The sequence below is a fragment of the Pleurodeles waltl genome, chromosome 8, assembly GCF_031143425.1.
Source record: "Pleurodeles waltl isolate 20211129_DDA chromosome 8, aPleWal1.hap1.20221129, whole genome shotgun sequence".
Classification (NCBI taxonomy): Eukaryota; Metazoa; Chordata; class Amphibia; order Caudata; family Salamandridae; genus Pleurodeles; species Pleurodeles waltl.
The window spans coordinates 1,427,773,556-1,427,800,018 of NC_090447.1; positions in this window are offsets into that span (position 1 = coordinate 1,427,773,556).

The window sequence follows — 26,463 nt, forward strand, 5'->3', positions numbered from 1 at the left end:
ATAACTTATGATAAAACCCCTTGGTGTTGCTTTGAATGCATCCCACACAAAGTGAAATGATAGTACATCACTATCGTTGATGTGGAAGTATTCTTCTATAAACTTATTGTAGGAAGCTATTACAAAATAGCTTGTGAAAGTAGAAGGTTATTATAACTCCATGAAGATGTTTTAGAACCATCAAGAAAAATATCACTGTCATTAATCACACGTGCGTGATCTGAAATCAAAATACCACCAGTTTCAGAATTGACCATATGTTGCAATAAGCCTTTACTCAGAAACATATAGGCACCCCTATAATGGGAATGGTGGGTAGGAAAATAAAAAGAGTATTCCAAGAGGTCTGGATTGTATATTTTACAGGAACCAGAGATAAAATGCTGTGAAATAAAGTTTTTTAAAGCTCTGTGGTAGGCATGTGGAACAAAACATGAAGTGGAACGTCTGTTCAGTAATGAATCGAGGATTTGGTTGTGTCACCACCTATTAGTAAATTGTTTGAGGAATGTTCAGAGACAATATGTGAAAGATTCTTCCAAAAACTCAGATCTGGATGTGTGGTGCCATATAAATCAAGGATAGTAAGAGAAATGTTGTCAATTGTAAGTGTAACAAGTATCCAGCTTTGAGAGATTTATGACAGAGTATAATTACCCCGTTTTTGTTTGTGGTGGAAGGGGAGTTGAAAATGTCGCCCATCCATTGTTTTTTTTAGCTTAATTGGCTCAGAGGCGTTGAGGTGAGTTTCTTGCAACAAAGCAATATGGTATTTCAAACGAGCTAGGTGAGATAAGACACTCTGGGGGTCATTATGGCTCTGGCGGAAGAGGGAGAAGCAGCGGTAAGACCGCCAACAGGCTGGCGGTCTTTTTTTTTGTATTATGACCATGGCGGTTACCGCCATGGTCATCCGCCGGTTCTCCGTTCCGCCTGCCGGGCTGGAGAACAGGGTCTCCGGCCCGGCGGCCGTCACTATACTGCCGGCGGTATTTGGACCCGGCTGACCGCCATGGATTTCATGGGGTTTGAAACCGCCATGAAATCCATGGCGGTAAGCACTATCAGTGCCAGGGAATTCCTTACCTGGCACTGATAGGGGTCTCCCCCACCCCCACCCTGACTCCCTCCCCTACCCCCCCCACCACCCCTGCCACCCCCCAAAGGTGTCAGGACCCCCTCCCCACTCCGACCCCCAACATAATATCACATATACACACACAACACGCATGCAGGCACCAACAACACACATACACGCACACACACCGACATACATGCAAACATCCACACACACAGTCAGACACGCACATCCACATTCATACACGCACTCATTCCCAAACACACAACACCCCTGCATGCATACACGCACTCACACACCCCTCTACATACACACACGCACACCCCCATGCACGCACACAACACACAACCCCCCCATCCCCCTGCCCTCACGGACGATCAACTTACCTGGTCCGACGATCCTCCGGGAGGGGACAGGAGCCATGGGGGCTGCTCCGCCGACACCACACCGCCAACAGAACACCGCCACGCCGAATCACAGGACGTGATTCGCTGGGCGGGGTTCTGTTGGCATGGCGGTGGAGGTGGAGCAACCTCCACTTTCCCGCCGCCCGCCAGTATGGCTGTTGGAGGCTCTCCGTCCATAAAAGGACAGAGAGCTGCCAACGGTCATAATAGGCCGAGCGGCAAACAGCTACTACTGGCGGTGTTCCGCACGGCAGTCTTGTTAAAAGACCGCCAAGGTTGTAATGACCACCTCTGACGTTTAATGGGGTGTTTAAGCCCCTTAACATTCCAAGTAACAGTTCTAACTTGCATAACAAGAAGAATTCGTAAGCAACTGCAGTAACATGGAAAATTAGGCACATAAATGTTGCATAGGCAAAGAAATGAGGAAGAAACAGGATAGTAACTTAAAAGAGACAGAGGAAGATGACCACCAGAAGTTGTGTATACATGGATGGGGCAATACAGGGACCAAAGTCCACAAAAGCTAAAGAAGACAAAATAGAAAGTGAATACCCCAAAAGGTAGAGGGACAGTAGAGCACCTGAAAAGACAGGCAAGATTGCCTTCATTGCAAGAAAAGTGATATTAAGTATTAAAAATTATGAAGCAAGATCATTGAGGGAAAACACATTATATAAAAGACAAACACACCATTTAGGAGACCAAATAATGTAATAACTACAGTAGAGAATTGTGACAGGAAGAAGAATAAAAATCGAAACTTAACAGTGGAACGTGTACGGGAACAATGTGGATGGTCAGAAAGAGATAGGGTTAGGAAAGGTGCATGGGAAGGCATGAAAGACACTGAAGCTAAAAAAATAAAAAGTATTTAAAAAAGTATAAGAAGATGCAGAGAAGGGATAACATGGACATAAATACTAAACATAACCATTACTATTAAACTGTTGAGAAAAAAAGGACATTAAACATAGGATAAATTATATCCTCAGGTACAATGCTCATAGTTCCATTGCTTCTGTTTTGTGTTGGTTAATAACATTTTGTAGTGCTGCAGGTTCCTCAAACAAGTATGATTTGTCCTTGATAATAATTTTGAAAAGGCATGGCTGAAGTCTGTATGAAATATTCAAGGATTTGAGTTGTGGATGTAAGTCCAGAATGTGTTTATGACATTCAGCTATAGCAGGAGTGAAGTCTTGTGTGAAGAACACTTTATGACCTTACCATTTGGCTTCTGAGAGTATGTTCATCGACAGTAAATTGGAGAAAGAGAATAATAATGCCTCTAGGATGTGCATGATAGGCAGTTGAAGTCTGTGGACCTAAAGGGCGTGCCCGTTGAATAGAGAAGGGAGAGGCAGAAGGCAAACAGAGATTTGAAGGTACTGCTGTTTGAAGTAATGCAATTATGTAAGGGACTTCCGAACCCTCTGGAATCTAAAAAGGCAAAGATTATTACTCCTATTTCAATTTTCTACATTTTCAGTAAGCCTTTTACGCTGAGCTATGTCCTTGGAGATCTGAGGATTGACAGTGTTTCAATCTTCAAGTTTACTGGCTCTCTGTTCCAGAGTACAAATTCATTGTTCATGTTGGGACCATTGCTCATCGATAGCTTGCAAAGAGGCATTAGTGTTCATCATGAAGGGTTTTAATGCACGTAATTCTTACATGACTCATCTAGAGTAAGATATGTGGGTGATTTTGAGGGAGATTCAAGGTCCTTTTTCGGACACTTGACCTAGGAGGTGTTAGATGAACATACATGCCACAATACCACAGGAGCCAAGCACTTTACTGCACAAAGTCAAACAATTGCTGACTAATTTTTAAGTGAAAGTCCTGAAGAGACAAAATCCCCTCCGTCAAACGAAATCCAATGTAACAGATAAATTGACAAGCAGGCAAAGTATTGGTTATCCAAGAAAATAAATTGTCAGGTACTGAAGGAAATAAGAGCTCCGTATGAGACGGAAGATAAAAGTCTAATGGCCGATGACACGCTTGCAACGCGATCGGGGAAACAATTACCTTAGGCACAGTTGAAACGTGTGAAGTGAAGGCCTCAAAACAGCCTCATGGGGTCTGTCAGAACATATGCTGTAAGTTAATCAGCATTTCCCAAATACGGCCGGCACAGGCATGGTCGAAGAGCTGCTACATTTCATAAATTCCTGAACATGATGCTCAGGCACATGAGTGCCAAAGCTGCATGGAGCTCTACAGAACTGTGGCCATCTTGCCTATTTGACCTGGAAAGTGTACCCACTTGCCAGGTCCAAATCTTCCCTTTTGGTACATATAAGGCAACCCTAGGGTAGGCCCTAGATAGCCCAATGGGCAGGGTGCAGTGTATTTAAAAGGTAGGACATGTACTGCTGTGTTTTACAAGTCCTAACAGTGAAATACTGCCAAATTCAGGTTTCACTGTTGCAAGGCATATCTTCCTCGTAGGGTAATATGGGGGTTGCCATTAAATAACTTTAGAGCGTAGATTCCCTTTGAGGGCGAATAGAAATATGGAGTTTGGGGTCTCTGAACTCACAATTTAAAAATATAGCTTTTAGTGAAGTTGGTTTTCAGATTGAGAGTTTGAAAATGCCACTTTTAGAAAGTAGGCATTTTCCTGCTTAAACCATTCTGTGACTCTGCCTGTTTGTGGATTACCTGTCTGGGTCAGTTTGACAGTTGGGATGTCCACACCGCTCCTCTAGACAGTGACACAAAGGGAGCTGGGGTGTAGCCTGCATATCTTGATGAGCCATCTGAGCTAGAGTGAAGGGAGGTGCGATCACTTACACCTGAAAGAGCTGTGCCCTCACACAATGCAGTCTCCAACCCCCCTGCTGTGTGTCAGGGGCCTGGCCTGGACAAGGAAGGATCTTGTAAACACTTGAGACTTTGCTTTGAAGTTTGCCAACTTCAAAGGCAGAACGGGGTATAAGAAGAACACCCAAATCCCCAGACTTTTAGAATCTTTCTGGAATCAAGAGGAACCTCTGCCCAGGAGAAGAGCTGAAGGAGGAGTACTGTCCCTTTGCTGTGTTACTTTGCTGGAATGGCCTGCAGTTGCTGCTCCTGCCTGAACTTTGCTGTGTGTCCTGCTTGAGGAAGTCCTCCAAGGACTTGGAGAAGGGCTTGCCTCCTATTGGAAGTCTCAGGGACAGGAAAAACTTCAGTTTCCTCGACCTGCAGCACTGAGAACTGTGTATTTTGTGCTGTTCAAGAAGAGAAACCACTACCCGCCACCAACGATGTGGCCTGCACCATGACCTGCTGGCACCACACAGAGCTGCACTGCCCCCCTTTGCACCTTGACCCTGGTCTCACCGAAGCCGTCATTGGACGCAACCTGTGGGCCCAGCACTCCGGCATCGCCTGCTCACACCGCAGCCTGGGTGTACCCAAGGATGCCGCTCATGCTGACACTGGTGCCGCTGCCTGCACCATGGCCTGTGGACACCGCCTGTGAGGTACACAGCGCACCGTCCCGTCCCATACCTCTGGCTTGGGCCTACAGATTATAGCGCTTCAGCAATGACAGTGCACTGCCTGCACCGTGACCTGGTGACACTGCATGTCGCACCGCCCCGCTTCACACCGTAGCCCTGGTCTCATCGATGCCGCTGGATGCCATCACCGAGCTGCTGCCTACACCGTGACCTGTGGGCACCACATGTCGCATCGTCCTGCTTCGCAACGCAGCCCCGACGCCATCCATGTCAGCGCTCCTGACTTCATCAGCCTGGAGTTATATCTGCAATGTGTGTGACTTTAAGGGCCTGATGACCCATGCACAGACTCTGGAACCAACACCGCAACACCAGTGACGCTGCTCTATGGAGCTCACTGCGAGGATCACAATGCCCTGATATCCAAAGGTTTATCTGAGCGGGTATCTCCCTTATACTGACTAGAGTGACGGTCCTTACTTGTACAGGGTTCAAACCCACTGCCAACTTGAGACCCCATTTCTAACCTTGGTTGTCAGCGGTGAGGATAGGACTTGCATTTGCACTTGACCTACAGTGATGGTGTACACTACTAGCATATCGAAGACCACTACGTGCCACATACATATTTGTTTTGGATTTTTCTTTCTCTTTGACCTATTTTTGATCTTGAGTTCAAGTGAACGCCAACGACATCATGTCTCAGTCAGGAGCATCGTCAGTTGCATCCCAGGATTTGTTTTTTTGAGGAGGATAGGTTGGAAACCTATACCCTGAATGAACTGAAGGCAGTTGAAGGCAGTTTGTAAAAGCCTCAAAGTCCAGGTCAGAGGCCTCACCTAAAAGAGGAGCTATAAAAGGTGCGGAGGGCCTGGGTAGCAGTCCGTGGATCCAATGAAGGAGTCTGTGGACCCAAATCCAGGAGAGGATGTGCTGAGGGTGCAGGAGCTGCTCGGAGATACCCCCTGGGTCAGGCAGCAGTGGTGGTTCTAAGAGCCTGACTCTTAGAGCTGGAGGACAGGAGAGAAGCCAGGAGGCACCAGATTGAGTTGGAGAGATTGAAAATGGAGGAGAAGAAAAAGCTCTTGGAGCAGAAACTTTAATGAAAGGAGCTGGATGTGAGAAGCAGGTCCAGCAATGATGGTGGCAGCAATACCTGCAGCCAGACAGAATTGTGTACATTCCTAAGAATGTAGGGAGAGAGTACAAGAAGGTAGATGACATACAAAGGTGGTTTCAGGGATATGAGGCGTCCATCCACATGAATGGGGTCCCTGAGAAGAACTGGGGGGCAGGATTGTGGAACCACTTCACAGAGGAGGGGAAAGACACTTTGCTAGCTTTGGGTAAGGGATACAACCTTACCTATGCTGACCTGAAGGAGGCCCTTCTCACTAGGTATGGTCTCATGGGGGGCGCCCAGGACATGCCCCAGATGTGGGGACGGTGAGGCCAACTTTGATCATATGATGTGGGGATGCACAATGCTCCAGAGGGGTTGGGGCGAGATGATGGCAGTCCTCACAGAGCTGTTCGGGACTGAGCTCCGGCCAACCCCCGCCTTGTGTCTATTGGGCCTTAGAGCCGGCGTCAAATGGAGTAGGGTTGGGGGTCGTTTCCTTGACTTGTCATGGCCCTCTATAAAAGACTGATTGCGAGGGGCTGGAAGTCCCCCAGCCAGCCCTCTCTGACCGAATGGAGAAGTGATGTCACAAGATGGTCCAGGGCTGAGCTGCAGGTCCTTAAAGCCGAGGAGGCTAGGGGAGTTCGCCAGACCCCCATCGCTTCAGAGTGGGAAAACCTAGTGGCAAACTGGGATGACCTAACGAAGAGACCGATAGCACCTGAGGGGGTGGGATGAAATAGCTGAAACGGCCAATAGATATGATAGCTGGGAAAGGCCCCTGAAGCCAGGATGGGAGAAATTCCAGACGCCCCGCCGGACCAAACGTAGGGACGGAGAACGGGGGGGGATAGGACACAATAACTAAAAGATAGTGGAGGGGGGGGCGGAATACCGGCCACCTCTACATAATAAGAAGCTCCCCGGCAATTAAGCAGACCCACCCACATAAGCCAATAAGTTTATTTACAGTTTGAAGTTGAGTTAAGTCTGTTATTATGTCACAAAACACAAAAGGTAACAAACGGCACTAAAAGAACTGACACCCGAAAAACGGATTGATTAAAGAGCTGGAAACAATGATGTATAAATATTAAACTGTAATTGAAATGAACAGGTGATTGTGAAACACATGACAAGCAATGTATTGCAGAGACGGGGTTCAGTTAAATAGAAATGTACAATAAGGACAAAATGTTACTGTAAATAGACCTACATATGTAAAACAGCAAACAGTTACTAAAAACATATCTGAAAAAAAAAGGTATGGTCTCACTCCTGACAAGTACCGGGGTCGGTTTAGGCAGAGTAAGAATACTGATTCCAAAACCTGGTTAGAATGTGTAGGTTCTTTTTGCAGAGCACTGGATGGTTGGGTGAAGGGCAGTAATGTGACAGATTTTCAGGGGCTGTACAACTTAATTGCTTGGGAGCACTTGTGTAGTCTGTGTTTTGCAAAGCTGTGCCAACACTTGATTGATAGGAAGCTGACTGACCCCAGGAAGCTTGCTATGGAGGCGGACTGCTGGGTGATTGCCAGAGTCCACAAAAAGGTATATGGGGGAGATTCTGCCAAAGGTGGGCAGGGTTCCCAGCAGCAGAGTGGGGGGACAAGGGTAAACAAAATGAGTCTTCCAAAGGGCCCCAATCTAGTAACCCGGGTAAGAAATCCCTCCACCCCACCCCCCCAGGATGTAAGCCGTCCGTCATAATATCACCACAGCCGGATTTCCGCAAGAAAGCCGGAAATCTGGCTGTGGCCATAATGGAGGATGGCGGTAAGGTGGTGCTGCTACCACCAGCAGTGCCACACCAGTAGACCGCCGCCAGCCGTATTATGAGAAATCATACGGCCGGGCTGTGTTCTGCTGGCGGTAGCAGCTCCCCGTCCCGTCTCCTGCTGGAAGACCTCCTGGATCCATGTAAGTCGGTCTCCAACAGGGGAGGGAGGTGGTGGGTGTTGTGTTTGTGTGGGGGGTGTGCATGTATGTGTGTGCGTGATTGCGGGTGTGGAACATTGACGGCGTGCATGAATGTATGGAAGTGTGAATGCGTGTATGTATGGTAATTGTGATGTGTGTCTGCATGTATGTTTTGAAGTGTGTGCGTATGTGTGTGTGATTTGATGTATGCATGCATGTATGTATGTGTGAATGAGTGTATGTCTGCATGTGTGTGTGTGAAGGAGGGCATAGATGTAGAGGGGGTGGGGGTGTTTTTGTGTGGTGGGGTGGAGGGTCTTTAGAAGGGTGGGGGGGGCACCTATCAGTGACAGGGAACAAATGCCCTGTCACTGATAGGGCCTACTGCCATGGTTTCTGTGGCGTTACAAATGCCACGAAAACCATGGCATTGGGGGGGGGGTCATAATCCCGCAGGTGGCACAATTGCGGCCGCTGGGCTGGAGATGGATATCTTCAGCCTGGCAACTGTTAACGCCATGGCGGTCAAAGTGGTACATTGCCAGGTTGGCTTCAGCCACCCCGCCAATGTCATAATGTGGCGGTAAGTACCGCCAGCCTGTTGGTGGTACTACTGCCACATTATCGCCGACAGCCGGGGTCATAATGACCCCCCTAATTCTGCTTCATATTCTGCACAAGAATCTTGACCCAGAGATGCCCAGTATTCTTATCAAGGCACATATTCTTACAGGCGTTTGCACTATTAGCAACATTGGAACAAAGTTTGTTTTTTTTAACGATATTTTATTGTCATTTTATTTTCATACAATGATAATATAGTTTTAACTTGTACAATAGACCGCATTAATTATTCCCAACAGTTGTTGTAATGTTCCAATCTGTGGATAGTGCCTGTACGAGCGTATTCGTGGTCTATGTAGCTTCTCAATAGATATTCTCAAGAACTATTTACATGATGGTGGTTACTTGAGGTGAATGTTCCTAGTAGGGTGGGTTGAGGACTAGTCAGCTGGGACTGGAGTTCTTCTGTTAAGTTTAATCTCAACTGTCTGCTCCAGGGTTATTTGGTCACGTGTGTGGGTGCCTGGTCTGGCTCTTGATCAGACTTATGTAGTGTCGCTTACTCCCATGTGGTTGCTGCCCTCCTCGGCTACCTTACGCTCTGTGCTAGGTCTAACGATCCTCCCCTTCAGATCGTAGTGCGTGTTTATGTGTTCTGGACTACCTAATCATTCCTGGCTGGATGGTGTCTCAGCTACTCTCCTTGTGTTTCCTCGTCGCTATCTCGAGATTCCCATCCTCTTAATATTTCCTCCCATAAGGGGGCAATGGGTTTCTGGCGCAGTCCCCTCAGTTCTTCGCGCTCCAAGACCTGAAGTTCTGCTCTGGCCCATTTTGTGACTTCACGTCGCCAGATTTCCAGTGGGTGGGGAGCTAGAAGCCTTCCGGTTTAGTATTATTTGCCTTCTATAGAGTGCCAGTGCCAGGTCCAGAAACCGGGTAGCTACTGCACCCAGCGCCAGTCCCGAGTGCAGTCCCAGCAGGCATAACGATGGGGTCTGCGCCAGTTTGACACCCAGTGTTTTCTCAAGTTCGCCCAGTATCTCCTTCCAGGACCGCCGGATGCCCGGGCAGTGCCATAGCATATGGTCCAAATCTGCATCCAGTTTGTTGCATATGGGGGAAAGTTCTGGGGTCTCCCCCATAAATTATGTTTAGTCTATGCGGCGTGAGATATGTTCTGTGTGCAAATAATTAAATTGTATATAACTCAAATGTGTGTTCCTAGTTACTGTCCTAGGGTATGCCATTGCTTTTTTCCACTCAGCCTCTGTCACAGTGTTACCCAGTGCCCTTTCCCATCTCTCACGAAGGGCTTGGAGAGGGGTCAGAGTGCACTCATTTTGGGCCGTGTACAGTTTAGCGACCAGGTGTGTGTCCTCGCCCATGGTTAGGAGGATATTGTGAGTCTCTGGTTCTGCATTAATCGTTCCCCAGTTTATTTTAATACGGTGAGTCAGGTGTTGGTAGGTTAAGAACTGCCCAGTCGGTATTTTATTCTTTTCGACCGGATCCGTGAATGATCTCAGTACTCCTCCCTGAAAGAAGTCTCTGAGAGTTCCAACCCCTTTACTCGCCCATATCCCTAGGCCACTGCATGCCCTTGACCCGTCTAATGGGTCAAGCACCAGCCACTGTAATGGTAGGGCCGGGGAATATGGTGTCCCTATTCCCACTCTACGTGAGCATCGCTTCCAGCATTCTAACACAGTTTTCAGTAATGTACTCTCCACTTTGTATTTCACTGTTCGGGCAAGCATGAGCGCCAGCATCCAATTTCCACCGCTCCCCCCGCCAGCAATGAGTTCCTCCATGCATCCTCTCCCTGCAAGCCATCCAGCCACCCACTGCAACTGACAGGCCAAGTAATAGAATTCGAAATCTGGCACCCCGAGGCCCCCCACGATCACCGGCCTGCAGAGGACAGGGAGCGAGGCGCGTTTGCGGCCTCCATCCCATATAAGCTCTCTTAGTAGGGTGTTTAACTCGTGGAACCAAGTTGAGGGAATCACTACTGGTAGATTAGAAGGCAAGGGAGCATTATCATTTTTGAAAGGGATATCCTAGCTGATATGGTCAGTTTCAGGGATCTCCAAAATCCCACTGAAGAGTGGAGCGCTTGGAGTGCCTTACCTATATTACCCTTGCGTAGGTCTCTTAGGTCGTAGAACACCTGGATGCCCAGATATTTAAAGGTGCGTAGGGCCCACACAACGTCCGGAGAGCTTGTCGGTGGGCGCGCTCCACCCGATTCCAGTGGGAAGACAAAGGTCCTACTTCTATTCAATCGGAGCCCCGAAAGGGCTCCGAAATTGTCTAACGCCTCTAATGCCCAGGGCAGGCCTGTCTCGCCCTCCCTCAAGTATATTAGGATGTCATCTGTGTAGAGTGAGATGATATTTTCAGTTTCTCCTAGCACTATCCCCCTGCCCAAGCCGGCGGAACGGAACTGGGTGGCCAGGGGCTCAATAGCCAGGGCAAACAATAGAGGGGACAGAGGACATCCTTGTCTAGTGCCCCTGTAAACTGGATATGCCTCCGAGATCGACTTTCCGATCTTCACTCTCGCAAGGGGGGACGCATATAATAGATCCACCCAGCACACCCAGTTTGTTCCCAGCCCCATTCGGAGCATCACTGTCCGTAGAAAATCCCATCTCAGGGAGTCAAATGCCTTCTCGAAGTCTATTGCCAGTAGGGTTGCCCCTGGGGGCTTCTGAGTGTGTGGCATGTGTAAAATGGAGAACAAGCGCCTCAGATTTAAGGATGTGTTCCGTGCTGGGAGAAATCCATTTTGATCTTGCTGTATCAGGTTAGGGATATGTTGAAGTATCCGATTGGGGAAAAGTTTACTGAGGATTTTGAAGTCACAATTTAGCATTGACAATGGGCGGAAGTCGGTCACCGAGAGCTCACCTGTGTCTCGCTTAGGCAGGGGGATTACCAGTGCCACCCTCATAGAGCCGGGGAGCATACCCTGTTGGAATGCCTCTGTGAATGTTTCTACCAGTCTGGGAGCTAGTAGTGAAGAGTACTTTTTATAGAAGTCTATCGGCAGTCCATCGGTACCTGGGGTTTTCCCAGCTGCTAACTGTGTTATGGCTTCTTGTACTTCTTCCAGGGACACCGGGCCCCCCAGGACATCCCTGTCGCTACCTGTCAGTGTGGATGATGGTAACGGGTGTATGTATGCCCGGACTAGCTCTAATTCGATTGGATCTGGCTGCCTGTATAAAAAAGGTATAGTACTCTAGGAAAGCCTCATTGACTTCTTTAGGTCAGTGGTGAATCCACCCCTTCATGTCACGCACATTTACTAAAGGCGCCCCTTCGCTTCCCGGTCTCACCAGCCATGCCAGCATTCTCCCAGATCTACCCTCTTCTGCTTGCACTGAGGCCCAATATCTTTGTGCGCTATGTAATCTTAGCTGTTCTTCAATTCGGGAATGCGAGGACCTTGCCTCTTTTAATCTGTCCCCTTCTGTTTCTGTACCATTACTGTTCCTTTCCACTTCATGGATGGTCTTTTTGAGTTCAACCAGCTCCCTCTCTAGTGTGCGCTGGATCCCAGCCGTCCCATTGGCCTCTCACTGCCACCTTAAGGGTTTCCCATTCTGTGCATCTAGATGTTGCTGATCTAGCATTAAGGGTGACATGTTCTGCGATATGGGAGCGGAGTGACTCTCTGTATGCCTGGTCCTCCAGGGCAGACGGACGTAATCTCCACAATGGTATGGGGGGCCTATCCTCAGTTGCCTTCCATATAGGTAATAAGGGGGTTATGATCGGACAGGGTGCGTCCTAGGTATTCCGTGTGAGTTACATTTTGTGTAGCCTGTGTAGAGCATAGGATCCTGTCTATTCTAGTGTGTAGGCGGTGTAAGCTAGAGTAGTATGAATAGTCCTTGTCTGTCGGGTGTTGGGCGCGCCAAGCGTCTGTCAGTCCCCAACTAAGCATCCAATCTCTGGAATGGGTGGCTATTTTATGTGTTATCGCCCCCTTAAGTGGCGGGGTAGAGCGGTCCATGTCCACGTCCACCACACTGTTGAAATCTCCGACGATGAATAATTCTTTCCCGTTTCTATGTGTAAGATGTCTAGACAATTGCTGTAAAAAGGGGATTTGGTCTTGGTTAGGGGCGTAAATGCTGCATAGGGTAGTTGGTACACCATGAAGGAGGCCCCCCACCATCACAAACCTGCCTTTGTGATCAATATTGGTAGATGTAACCTCAAAAGGAACCCCCGCTCTTATCCACACTAGTGCTCCCCTGGCATAGGCTGAGTACTTAGTAGCAAAGATCTGACCACTCCATCTGCGCTTCAATTTATCTATCTCAGTTGCTGTAAGATGGGTTTCCTGCAGCAGGCCGACATGTACCCCCCCTCAGTTTCAAGTACGAGATCACACGATGTCTCTTAGAGGGTGAGCCCAGTCCCCTGACGTTCCAGGTCAAGAATGAATAACTAGCCATGTCAGTGTGTGGTGAGCCGCATTGTTCCCCCCTTCCTTCCCATGTCTTAGTTCCTCACCCACCTCGTTAAGCTTAATGTGAGTAAATCGTAACCCCAGTGGCACCATCAATTAACTAAATTGTAAACACCAACGCCCCAACCCCAGGGCACCTCTCAAACTATAGGTTGCCCAGTTAACATTGCAACAGTGCAGTAATACTAACAAGTCAGTTTGAGTTCTCGCCATTCCAATTGAATGGCCGAGAAACCAGTTGAGGGGGTGGCTGCGAGGTCGTCGAGGCCTCTTCAACAAAGCATTCTTATCCTCCAGTGCCAGTCAGGAGGATACTTATGCCAGGTCATCCGATGTTTGGGGAGTCACTCTAGCGGAGTCGCCGGGGTAGCTGGAGCCTCCTTCTGAAGAGACTGACGCTACGTCCAAATCTTTTGCACTATTGACCTGAGAGAGCGCACTCCTGCACACCGAGGCCGCCGCTTCCAGGGCCTCCATCTTTGCTGACTCTCTATGGGCCCTGGTTGGCCCCACGGGCAGTCGATCTCTATTGCGCTGTCTCTTCTTTCCTCTGTGGGCGACTCGTCCGGGCTGTCCGTGACGGCCCGCCATCAGGCCCCTCGACTCCAACCATTCCCATGCTTCTTCAGGCGATTGTAGAAACACTGTTTTGCCATCCAGGACCACTTGTAATTTGGCCGAGAAGAGGAGTGAGTACTGGATCCCCTCCTCTCTGAGGGCTTTTTTCATGGTTAAGAACGAGGCACGTTTCAGCTGGACTTCCAAGGTGAAGTCCGGCAATAGTGTCACCGTGCTATTTTCAACTTCAAAGGGCCCCGCTTCTCTGGCTCTACGGAGCAGACAATCCCTGTCTCTATAATGCATTAACTTCGCTACCACCACCCGTGGTGGTGTCCCCGGCGCCAGAGGTCTTGAGGGGACTCGGTGTGCTCTCTCCAGGGAGAAAAAGGCCGTAAGGTGGTCCGGCGCCACGACTGTGCGCAGCCATCCTTCGAGGAATTCCACCATGTCGGAACCCTCCACTCCCTCCGGAAGGCCCACCACCCGAATATTGTTCCTGCGGTTCCTGCCTTCTGCATCTTCCACACAGCGTTCGAGGCAGTGTACACGGTCTGTCAGCTGAAGAACTGATGCTGCAAGGTTTTCGTGCTTCGGAGTGAGCTCTGATATTGTTACCTCTGTAGCTTTCACTCTGCCTGCCAGTTTGGTGTGGTCTGCCCTCAGCAACCCCAGCTCCACTGCCACTTGGTTAATGTCTTGTCGTAAAGTTATTTTTGTGTCTTCAATGGCCCCCAAAATCCTCTTCAGGGTTGCCTGAACCGTTGGTTGCGCGAAATCCCCCATGGTCTCTTTCTGTTGTGCATTTATGGGATTACGATGCAATGTCTTGCCTCTGGTCTTACCCTTGGAAGACATTCGAGACTCGTGTTACTGTGGGCTAGATGTCGAACAGGGCGGAGACCCACTCACCGACTGGGGATAGGTATATTCATTCTCCCGTCGGGCTCAGTTTATCTGAATTGCGTCCCCCGGGACCGGTTGCCAGAATGTGCTAGTCTGGTTCCAGTCAGATTGTCTCGGCTCAGAGAGGTGGGTCCTCACGGCCCAGGCCACCAGGGCCTTCCAGTGGCAGGTCCGCTTCTGCGTTCGTTCGTGGCGCCCTTCATCATGCCTCCTCTTCCTGCGGCCCTCATATTGGACCCCGCTGGGGCCTTCCCGGCAGGCTTCTCTCTGCCGGACTCGGCAGCCGGTTCGTCTCTCCCCCGAGAGCAACCAGGGGAGTACCACGTCTCATCCGCAGCAAGCAGCACGCAGCCCCAGCTTCACCCGGAGTCACTCACTGTCCTTACTTCTGCCCAACTCTGCTTGTGCTTCGTAACTCCGGTCCGGCCCAACCGGGGCCTTCCCGGCAGGCTTCCCTCCGCCGGACTCGGCAGCCAGGTCGTCGTTCCCTCGGGAGCAACCAAGGGAGTTCCACGTCTCATTCGCAGCAAGCAGCACGTAGCCTCAGCCGGAGTCACTCACTGGCGCCCGGCTCTCCTCCTTTCTGCCCAACGCTGTTCGTGCCTCGTAACTCTGGTCCGGCCCAGCCGGGGCCTTCCGGGCAGGCTTCCCTCTGCCGGACTCGGCAGCCGGGTCATCGCTCCCTCGAGGGCAACCGGGAGAGTTCCACGTTTCAGCCGCAGGAAGCAGCACGTAGCCTCAGCCTCACCCGGAGTCACTCACTGGCACCCGGCTCTCCTCACCTCTGCCCAACGCTGCTCACGCTTCGTAACTCCGGACCGGCCTGGTCCAGGTCCACATGCGCGCCGGGTCCCGGTCGCCTGGAATCATCTCTGCAGCTCTTCCTCTCGGTCCGGTGGTCTCGACGGCCAACCCGGCTCTGCAACTTCAAGATCACATCCCCGGCTCCCGGGAGGATGCCGATTTTAATTGGGCCCCACCAGGGGCTTCCCGGTGGGCTTCCCTCTGCCGGTCCTGGCAGCCAGGTCGTCTCTCCCTCGGGAGCAGCCAGGGGAGTTCCACGTCTCAGCCGCAGCTCGTAGCCTCAGCCTCTCCCGGAGTCAACCACCGGCGTCCAGCTCTCCTCACTTCTGCCCAACGCTGCTCATGCTTCGTAACTCCGGCCCGGCCTAGGTCGGGACCACTCTCACGCCAGGTCCCAGTCGCTTGGGTTCATCTCCGCAGCTCTTCCTCTCGATCCGGTGGTCTCAACCGCCAGCCCGGCTCCACATCTTCAGGATCGCACCCCTGGCACCCAGGAGGATGTTGATTTTCACAGGATTAATTAAGGCCTCGACGGAGCTCTGGAACTAAGCGTCTGCCATGTTGGCCCGATCAGCCACGCCCCCCACATTGGAACAAAGTTAACTGCTGAACCTGTGAAGTTTACAAAAGCATTTGAGTAGACAAAAGAATATTGTGCCTTTAAGTACATAGAAACATATCTTGTGTGCATGTGAAAAATAAACTCTGACTGTCATACATTTGACGATCTTCAGTACAGTGAGCTCAAGTGATCAGTCCTGCTAAGTGACCTTCCCCCAGTGTCATATTATGTGCATGGGCACATTAAATGAATGCTCCATTTATTCTGAAGTGTAAATGTTTTGGATCATGCATATGTAGAGAAGATCCATGTGAATTTAGTTGGGAAAATATTGATGGGGTGCTAAATCCTAAGAAATTTCCAAAGCCTCTACCCACAGAACTTACACATACATCTACTTGTAAAACCTGGTCTACAAAAAGATTTCCTTGTCGATGTGCTCTTCTCAAATTTTCAACATTCTGTAAATGTACGATGAGCAATTGCAGAGAAAAAAAAAAAAGTGAACTATGAAAATGTGTCTTTTTTCACATTCAGATCTTAAACATTTTTGGTGTATACATAAAAGGATTGGAAAACATTATTATTTGTTTCATTTCTATATATGTCTCGTCTTCCTCTATTAAAGCAGCCACTTTGGAAAATGGTAGAAGGGTTGCTCTGATTAGTTATTTTCTGTCTCTACAATAATACTTGACCCCCAAAACCTATTTTGTGACACCAAAGTATATATGTTTCATGGTTCCTGAAATATTACTTCATCACTACAACACATCCACCATTTTGTGAATTTCTGTAATTCCTGACATGAGTGAAGAAAGTAAAATAGTTGCAAACGCATTTACAATTGTATTTACCTTTGTAAATAGGAATCTTCATTTTAGAAGCAATATGGATTGGATGATAAGACCTCCTCTTATGTGCTGAAATATCTTTATTTTGTTGCTGGGACACAGAAAGGTCAAGCCACTACCTAGAAGGAGTATCTAATTTGAGAGTAAAACAAAGAGGGAGTGCAGTGGGCAAATCCCTTTATCATCGCCAACAGCGATGAAATCAGAAACCAAACACATTACAATGTCACTGATGACATCCATAATAGGCACCGCGTCGTCAGAAGCAGCCTTTTCATTGCAGTGCTTCATACTCAGATAAGTTCATGCTCTGTTTACTTTATTGATCCCTTACTCTTGTCTTCATTTCCAATCCCTTCTTCCTTCATTTATCTCTTTCAAGTTACTGGACTTTTCTTTAACTATTTTACTTATCCCTGAGGTTTCTTTTTTCCTCACTGCTACTAACTACTTTATTTCAACTGTGGATGTTTGCACATTTACCATCTTAGGCAACTTTCTCCTCGAGGCTCCCTTGAATGTGCGTACTATCTTTTCCCTCCACTCCTTTTTGTACTTTTCTTTATTTTTGTCACTGCATCTTTTGAAATGTCTTCCCCTGCCTCCCTTATGCGTCTTGCATACATTGTCTCCCTAGGTTCACCCGTCCACAAGGTTTCCTGGTATCTCATACTACAACACCATCTATCATTGTTTTTTTCTATATGGTAAGGACAATGCTTACCCATGCACCTGGCCTCCTCAGAGCACTCATACAGTACGCTTCAACTTTCACTGAGACATCTCAGTGACTTGAGCTCCAGTGCTGTTTTATTAATCGCTATCTGTTGCGTTGTTGGCTGCTGATTGTAGCGAGGCAGTTAGGCCTCAATCGTTGAATTAGGCCTCGCCACCCAGGGCCCTAAAGTAATAACAAATGCACACCATGCTTGCACGATCAGACAAGGCCTAAGCAACCCCCAGCCTACTTATTTATCACCTCGGGGCAAGCCCGGCCCTCGGCGTGAGGGATGGATACTTTGTAGTGTAAAGGCCGGGAGTCACTCTCTCCAATCTTTTAAAACATTCTGACATAGAAGATCAGGGCACTCAAGCCAAACACATAAAGTCTCTCAGTCTCTCGCTGGGGGTCAGGTTTGTCCGAAGACCATATTTCTGACTCCGGGAGATGTTATTGGTCCCGTGTCCAGGAATCCCACTGTCACTTGCCTCCCCAGACAGGGGGCTTCTTAGTTGTACCTGTACAGTGAGGTCAGCGTGGAGACATTACCCATGCCTCTTTTTTCCGTCGCTCTCAGAGTTTCACACCTCTGTGGGAAGGTAGGGGTCAGGCGGTACTCTTCCTCAGCTTCTGCAGTCTCTTTAGCGGTATATCCCCGGTGGTCTGCGTCAGCAGTCTCCTCTTTGAACCATGAGATGTTTTGGGTGACCAGGAGATCAGCTTTTTTCACGGTGACCATGGTTCCCTTTTTCTTAACTATCCTCCATATTTCAGGATCAAATGATGCCTGACACTTTCACCTGGGATGTTGTCCTTCATGATAACCAATGTCTCGATTTGTATGGTGGGATCCTGTGCTCTGCAATGCTGAATGACTTTGTCATTGGGGACTCTTCTGTGTGACTGTGTACCTTCAACATCTATGCTATTCAGTGGCCACTCTGTGTCTGCTGGGATGCTAGCCTGTGTCGGTTTCCAGAACAGCAGATTTGCAGGAGCACAGTTGGTCGTGCTCTGCAGGGTTTGTCGGTCTGCCTGTAGAAACATGTGCAGGCAGCATTCGTCATCCTCACCGGGGTTCACCCCGCTCCTCAGAGCCTGGTTGAGCGTTTGCCTGACTCTCTCCACCTCCTCATTAGCTTGGGGCCACTAGAAGGTGATCTTCCAGTACCAAATGGCCAGAGATGCTAAGTACTCTTGGAAATCGTGTCCCTGGAAAGGTGGCCCGTTGTTTGACTTCACTTCATCAGGGAGGCCCATCATTGCAAATGTTTTCTCCAGGACTGGTTTTATGTGGGAAAATGCCTCTACTACTGGGAACTTCATGCATGTGTCCACCACCACTACTGTGATTCTTCCATCCCGAAAGCTCCCAAAATCAATACTGACTTTCGACCAGGCTAGAGCTGGGTCTTTCCATAGGAACCGGATCAAGCACAGGATCTTCGCTCATGATGGCACACGAGTGCCAGTTGCATACTTTTTCATTAATCATCACATCCATGATAGGAAGCCACACCTTACTGAGGAGATGGGCCTTCATCGTAACTGTTCCTTGGTGTCCCTGATGTGTCAGGTCAATCATTCAGGCCCACAGGCTCTTTTGCATCACAATCAGCAGCCCGTGTAGTAATAGGCCATCTTGGCTTTCGCTGAGTTCACTTCTCGCTCTCCACAGCTGCTACTCTTCTGGTGCCAGGGTCCGAACCCCATCCAAGAAACACTGCCATTGTCTGTTGGCCAGCGCTTCTTTCGCACATGTTAAGCTTTTGTCATTCTTGGTGGCTTAACATATCTCCTGGAAAGTCAGGGCCTTGGGGCAGGCATCACTTACGATCATCTTGATGAACTCTTCAGTTCCTTCCTCTTTAGCTGTCTGTTTCTTCACTTTCAGAAATGATGGATGCTGTGACTGGTAATCTGTGGGGTTGTTAACTCCGGGATGGTATACCACCTCAAAAGCATAGGGTTGTAGTGGTAGGGCCCGTCTTTCGATTTGTGGAGGGGCTAGTCAAGTGTTGCTAGCAAAAAGCAGAAGGAGAGGCTTGTGTTTGGTGACAACCTTGGACTCATAGCCTCAGAGGTATAAATGGAAGTGTTAACAGGCCCATTTAATGCCTAGGGCCTCATGCACGATTTGTACTTAATGGGTTTCTGTCTCGACAATGCCCGAATGGCATATTCCACCGGAACCCACTCTCTGCCTGCTCCTTCCTGCACGAGGACAGTACCCAGACCCACCGGGCAGGCATCCACTATCAGCTCGTGCTTCCTTTGAGGTTGAAAGTAGGCAATTGTGACCTTGTAGAGGAGGGCTTCTTTGATGGATCAGAATGCTTTGTCATGTCTGGGGCTCCAGTCCCATGGAACAGTGGTGCATGTAAGGGTCCTAAGCAGCTCTGACATCATTGCAGAATTTGGGATAAATCTCCCACAATATGTTGCCATCCCCAGGAAACTGCAAACTTCGGTGGGGTTCTGGGGTATCAGTGCTTCCTGGATTGGCACAGCTTTCCTGCGATCAACTATGAGCCCATCTCACGAGAAGATTGTTAGACTTGACATCCTAGGCATGGTCTCTCCTAACTTTTTGTCTCTGTTTCCAAGGTTGTTGATGTGTGCTGGACTGATTTTGCTGTTTTTGTTACTACGGGGATTTTTTATAAGCACATTTTTATTGTTTTGAAAGAGGAAATTACAAAACAATTTGAACGGATAGCACAGTAAGATCCAACTCCAAACAACGTTGACAATTGACAATAAAACAATCCAGGGGACAGACTTCGCTTCATTTCTTGACTTAATACTGAGGGTCATAACCCCTCCGCTGGCCTATGGCTGCAACCCCAGCCACTTTCCCCATACCTTCTCATGTTTCCGGGGGCAACCCCTAGATTCATATACCAGTTTTTCTTGGCTTGAGCACCAGTCCACCCCCGTTCTCCACTTTTGGAAGGACGGACCTGTAGAAGAGTTCCAGGTGGCAGCAATGTCTCTCTTTGTGACCAGCAGGGCAGTACCCACGAAGGCACGGTTCGCTCGTGATCCTCTCATTTCCTCCATCACACCCAATAAGACTAGTTTGGTGGACATCTGCAGCTCCTGCCCCAACACCACGCTCAGTTAATGAACTACTTTACCCCAATATATCTGCAATACTGGACAAGACCACACCATATGGAAATAATCCACTGGTTCCCTTGCACATCGTGGACACTGAGCAGTAGGGCGAAGACCAGCCCGGTGCAACCTGATAGGCGTTAGATATGCTCTATCTAAATAGTCAAATTGCACTGCGCGAAGCCTCACTGACACCGCCAGCACCCTAGGCACCATCAATGCCTCCATCCATTCTGTTTCTTCAAAAGCCCCCAGCCATGACTCCCACTTAGCCCTAGTCGAATCCAAATCTCCCGGAGGATTTTTAACTAACATTTTATAGACCTGGGAGACGCTCTTTCTACCCAGATTACCCATGAGTAGCTTGGCCTCTAGTGGACTGAACTCTGGCAAAGGGCCTGCGGTCGGCATGTACGCCCCCAGAGCATGCCGAAGCTGGAGGTATCTGAAGAACTGCTTCTGGGATAGCTGAAAGTCTGCCTGCAGTTCCTGAAATGATTTCAATGCATCACCTTTTCACACATCTCCTACCAATGAAATACCCAACAGATACCACTCCATGAACCATTCTAGTGCAGCCGTTGCACTCAGCCACTTTCCACGCCACTGCAGAGACAATAGCATTCCAACAGGTGTGCCGTTTCGCAGCACGTCATGCCAAGAAAACCACCTTTTTATTGCTTCCATGTCCCGGGGGAGGGGTGCACCATATAGCATATCAAGGATATGCGGGAAACCCAGAATCTCCAACTCTACCTAATAGGCTGGGTCTGCCCACCCCCCAGTGAACCAATCATGAATCCCCAATAGCTGGGTCGCCAGGTAATATAGATAAGGAACTGAAGCGGCCAAACCCTCGTCGTATATTCTTCTCCGGCAGTGTTGTGCAGCCACGCGATGTCTTGCCCCCTTCCAAAGAAACAACATGGTGGCGCTCTCTAGAGCCTTGAACCATGAGCGTGGGATCAGGAGGGGAAAGTTCTGAAATACGTATAAAAGTCTTGGTAGGACCATCATCTTGTACAGGGCTACGCAGCCCATCACATTTAATGGCAATGCTTGCCACCTCAGCAGGTCCGTCTTGATGCGTGCCAAGAGTTGGGCCAGATTCCTGGCCCACGTCAACTCAGGCAGAAGGGTCACCCAAATACAGAGATATTTAAAACTGAGTCTGTGTAAGGGTATCATGTCCTGCCAATCAAAAGTCATGTGAACTCGCCAGGGGGACCAAAACTGACTTGGTAGGGTTCATTTTAAGTCCTGACACTTGTTCATAGCGTCGTAGAAGGTGGAAACTTCGTGGGCCCTTATATTGGGCTTTTCCATATGCAACAGGACGTCATCAGCGTACAAGGCTATCCTGTCCTCCCGAGAGCACCCCCATCTCCAGCCACGATATAATATGTCTGTCCTGACCATCTGGCCCAGTGGTTCAATAGCCAGTGTAAATAGAAGGGGGGACAAAGGGCAACCCTTCTGTGTGCCCCGACAGACTTCAAAAACCGAAGACAGGGCCCCATTGACCTGCACGCAGGCTGTGGGGTTGGCGTACAATGCTCGTACCAGGCGGCAAAACCTTGGTCCAAAACCCGCCCGCTGAAGCACCAAAAAGAGAAACCACCAGTCCACTGAGTCAAAGGCCTTTTCAAAGTCTATGAATAGAAGAGCAAGGTCTTGGGGCAGTAGGCGGCGTTCGGCCAGAGCCACATGCAATCAGTGGAGGCAATGTCATGTGCTACGAGTTGCCATAAACTCACACTGGTTGGGATGGATTAGCTGCGGTAGAACCCTTCTGAGACGAGTAGCGAGGATAGTGGTGTAGATTTTTCCCTCGCTGTTAATAAAAGATATCGGTCTATAGTCTGCACACTGTAGCGATGGGGGCTGGGTTTTAGGAAGCACTACAATGGTAGCAGCGTCCAGTCCCACCGGGAAGGTCCCTTGTTGTTCCACTTCCATAAAGAGTACTGATAGGCTCGGCACAAAATCTTCCCGGAACGCCTTATAATACTCCGAGGGAAAACCATCAGGACTCGGGGTTTTCCCCATTCCCAGAGCATAAATAGCCGCCCGACTTCCTCCGCACTAAGAGATTCGTCCAGGATCTGCACCTCTGCCATGGGCAACCGTGGAAGGGAACCATCCTCCAGCAGCTGGCAGGCATGGTCTGGTACGATTGATGCCGAAGCCTGATACAGCATCTGGTAGTACTGGGCGAAGGCATCAGCTATTTCTTGGTGTCCTGAGACGTGGACCCCTTTCCCATCGTAAATTTTGGGAATAATCCTAGAGGACTGATGGTGGGACACCAACCAGTACAGCAACTTTCCAGTTTTGTCCCCCCCAACCATAAATCCTTGCAGTGGTCGCCCGCCACAGGTACTTTGCAGCTAATCGAGATTGATCTTGGATTTCCTCACATATTAATAGAAGCTGTAGCGTTACCCCTTCGCTGGGCCTCACTTCTTGTTCAGTCTCTAAATGCATCGCCCGCATTTCCAGTTGTTCAATACTTTAAGCTCGAGAGCACTCCTGATCTCGTATCAGGCCTCTAGCCGCACCTTGCAGGGCCGCCTTGCTTGCAGCCAACAAGGGTCCCGGAGAAGCCACGGATCCCTCATTAAGAGTAAAGTACTCACATAGTGCCTGCCGCAGCTGCCCAAACTAAGTCTCGTCCTGCAGATACCAAGCATTCAGACGCCACATAGGTTGAATCAGTGATTGAGTGGGTCCCACAGAAAATCGAAAGGGTGCATGGTCGGAAATTCCTCAAGCTAAAATTTCAATATGGGAGAGGCAATTGCAATCTGTGCTTGGCAAAAGCACCAAGTTGATTCTAGATTGCGAGCCGTGGGCCATGAGGTATGAGTAAACTGCTGACGCCACTGATGCCAAACCTGCCACGCATCCCAAAGTCCCGCGGCAGAGAGCCACCCCGTGAGTCCCGCAGCCATGGTCTGCATGTAAGTCGAGAGTGGGCCGGCCACGTCCAAGGTAGGGTCTGGGGCCGTGTTAAAGTCTCCTCCCAGCATGATGAGTCCCGTTGGTAGGTCCAGGAGCAATTTGGTTAGGTCATTAAGGGTCCCGCGCATCATCGTAGGTGGGGCATAGACACTGACCACATTAATCATGACACCCTCGACCTTCCCAGTAATGGCCACGAAGCGTCCCTGCCGGTCTTTCCACACCTGGACTGTTGTTATGAGAAATGAGCAGTGCAGTAGTATCGCCACCCCCGCGATCCACACGCAAACCCAGCATGATACACTCTATCTAAACCCCTATGAGCTAAAAAGGGGCAGTGATCTCCCAAGAGGTGTGTCTCCTGCAGCAGGAGCACGTCAGGTCGGTATTGGTGTATGAATGTAAATACTGCAGTGCACTTAATTTTGTCTAAGAGACCATTAACGTTCCATGAGATAACCTGTGTCGGTCTCATTGGAGTGGTTGGTATTAGTTGCCGCAGAGCTGTTACTTGTTTGTGCTGTTTCGTGGCCTGGGGTCCCCTCTTTATTTCGCCTACTCCGCATCAGAATGAGTGCTCTTACTTTGTCAATTGGCACCCTGGACCCCCTATCCTGTACACTGGCAAACAAGAACAAACGTATTGACATATTAGTAAACAATAAAAAATACCTTAAAACAAGGCCTAAACTCCCATGCCCCCCAACTCCAACCCCACCCCATACTTCCCCCCAGAAGCATCTGTCGCCCGTATATATCATCTCACTCCCGAACTTAGTGAGGTGGAACAACAACTGATTGAGCAGTGGTGGACCCCTCCATGACGTCGGATCAAATATGGGAAACACAGTACATGATAAGTAGTTGCATGTAGAATTGTTCTTCATCAAGGCAAGTAGCACCCTCCCCGAATTCATCTCCCCTCATATTACGTTACAGTGTCAGGCTGCGGGATAGATCCAAGTCATCCAGCGACCGCGACCGGGCCTGCGGTGATCGCTGTGGTTCTGGACTCCCCTTGTCGCCCTCGGGACCCACCAGCGATCATTGTCCCTGCGGATCCATGGGTGGGGCTTCTAAGGGGGAGCTTGAGCGAGAGTTGCGGTGCACCCTGCGCCTCCTCGAGCGCGTGAGATGGCGCTCGTCAGAAGGCCGCTTCTGCTGGCTGTTTGGCAGCGCTCCGTCCCGGGTCAGTCTTTGTCTCTCGCCGGGTGGACCAAGTGGAACCTCTTCCATCAGCCAAGTCATCGCCGCGGCCGGCTGTTCAAAGAAGTGAGTTTTATTTCCATGTACCACACGGAGCTTCGCTGGAAACAGAAGACGATATGATATATCCATTGCCCTCAGTTTCTGCTTCACTTCAAGAAAGGAGCGACACTGCAGTTGCACATCTAGTGTAGTCAGGAAAAAGGAGGACCTTCACCCCATTGCAAAAGAGGTCTCCTTTGGAGCGTGCCTCCTGCAGCACAGCGTCTGTCTTTGAAGTTGAAGAGACGGAGTATCACCAGCCTGGGCGGGGAGCCCGGCGGGGGCCTGGACTGTAAAGCCCTGTGAGCCCGCTGGATCGCGAACCATGGGGTAAGACAGTCCACCGGCATCCAAGAGCAGAACCACTCCTCCAAGAATGTGACCAAGGATGTTGCTGCAGTGGTCTCCGGAAAGCCTACAATACGAAGGTTGTTGCGCCTGGATCTATTCTCAGCATCTTCGGCCCTCTGGTAGAGCTCTAGCGTGCAAGATGCCAATGCGGAGACTTGTGCCTTGAGGGCAGTCACGTCGTCTTCCACTGTAGGGATCCTCAATTCTGGCTCCGTGATTTGAGATGGGGCATTGCGGAGGTCTTGCCGGACCAGGGTCACATTCACTCCAACTTCCCCAATAATTGGGCCAGATGTAGGAAACAAAAATATTGCGACTTGCAAATTGCGAGTCTGACCGACTCGCAATTTGCAACTCGCAAAACCATATGCAGAAAGGTGTCTCAGACACCTTCTGCGACTCGCTATGGGGTTGCAAAGACCCACCTCATTAATATTAATGAGGTGGGTCGCAGTATATAGCGAGTCCCTGCACTCACAGGGATGGTGGCCTGCTGTAGTCAGCAGACCTCCATGTCTGTGACTGCTTTTTCAATAAAGCAGGTTTTTTTTTTCATTTTGCAGGAAAATGAGCTGCAAAATGAAAACTAAACTGAAACCATTTTCGTTTTTTTCAGAGCAGGCAGTGGTCCATAGGACCACTGCCTGCTCTGAAAAAATATTGTTTTCGGCATTCACAAGGGGGAAGGGGTCCCATGGGGACCCCTTCCCTTTTGCGAATGAGTTACCACCAGTGTGACACTGGTGGTAACTGCGAGTTGGTTTGCGACCGCATTCGCGGTCACAAAGTAACTTGCATTGCGATGCGGTCGCAAATAGGAAGGGAACACCCCTTCCTATTTGCGAGTCGCATCCTCAAATTGCGAGTCGGTACCGACTCGCAATTTTAGGATGAGCATTGCATTCGGCCTTTTGCATGCCGCAAACTGCGTTTTTCGCAGTTTGCGACATGTAAAAGACTTCCTACATGTGGCCCTTAGGGCCAGATGTATCAACTGATTTTGCACTCGCAAACTGCGAAATCGGCCGTTTGCGAGTGCAAAATCGGGGTCTGCAATGCATCAAATGCATTCGCAGACCAAAAACTGAAAATGGCAAAAATTGCGATTTTCTGCGTTGCGACCTGGATTTTGTCAATCGCAATTTGCGATTCGCAAAATCCAGGTTGCAAGGCAATTCTGCAAAAAATCGCTAATTGCGATTTTTCGCAGAATGGTATTTTGCACTTGCAAAATACCATGACCTGCAACCAGGTGGTAACCTGGTGCAAAATTTAAAAATGCAGTACAACTGCATTTTTAAATTAGATATGTAAAGCACACATGCCCTTTTGGC